Source organism: Gossypium hirsutum, chromosome A08 (genome assembly GCF_007990345.1).
Source record: "Gossypium hirsutum isolate 1008001.06 chromosome A08, Gossypium_hirsutum_v2.1, whole genome shotgun sequence".
NCBI classification, from domain to species: domain Eukaryota; kingdom Viridiplantae; phylum Streptophyta; class Magnoliopsida; order Malvales; family Malvaceae; genus Gossypium; species Gossypium hirsutum.
The window spans coordinates 112,176,907-112,177,809 of record NC_053431.1 but is presented as its reverse complement, the minus strand read 5'-3'; positions in this window follow the sequence as shown (position 1 = coordinate 112,177,809).

Here is a 903-nt window from a genome sequence, read left to right as displayed (position 1 = left end):
ATAGTCAACCTAACTCTAACAGTTAGGTAGTTAGCAATTAGTTTGTTAAGAAGTAGTTAGTAGGTTAATAACAGTTAGCAAAGTTGTTTAAATACGTGTGCATGGTTTCTTTTATTTTCATGATGGTTTAATAGAACTTTTGTGATATTTCTCTTCATGGTACTAGGGTTGTTCAAGGTTTTGTTGCTGATTTTTTTTCTACAAGATTGTTGATTGTCATGGGACCTGAGGTGGTTGAAGAAAGTCACTCCAATATTGGTGATGAACATATAAATCTTCCTTGTCAAGATTCAAGTCCAGTCACTTCTGTTGGTAGACATTTTCAGTAGTTTCCTAAACACAATACAATAAGCATAATTTTCTTTTATGGAAGCACCAAATTATCTTGATTCTTGAAGGATACAATGTGTAAGGGTTTGTTTTGGGTACTGTTAGTGTACCAACATAATTTATTGTGGATAAAGATAAAATATTAGTAGAAAATTCTTATTATGTTTAACATGTGCAACAAGATCAACTATTGGTTTTTTCATTACTTTCAACTATTAGTGATGAAATTCTAGTCTATCTTATTAATGTTCTTACCAGTTATGATGTGTGGGCAACTATTGAAAAGAAGGTTGCAACTAAGTCCACTGTAAAACTCTCCAGCATGCGATATGCATTGCATTCACAGAAAAAAGGTCATTTGTTTGTTAAAGAATATTTGTCTAAGATCAAGTCCATGTATGATATGTTGGTTGCAACGAGTTGTTTGATTTCAGATCAAGAAACGGTTAGCATAATTCTTGTAGGGTTGCTAGTTGAGTATGAGTTAATACAAGTAGTAGCTTCAACTATTGTTGTGTTGTTTGATCTGTTGATTGAGATGCTTCTTGATTGTAAAGCTTGGCAAATTTAGTT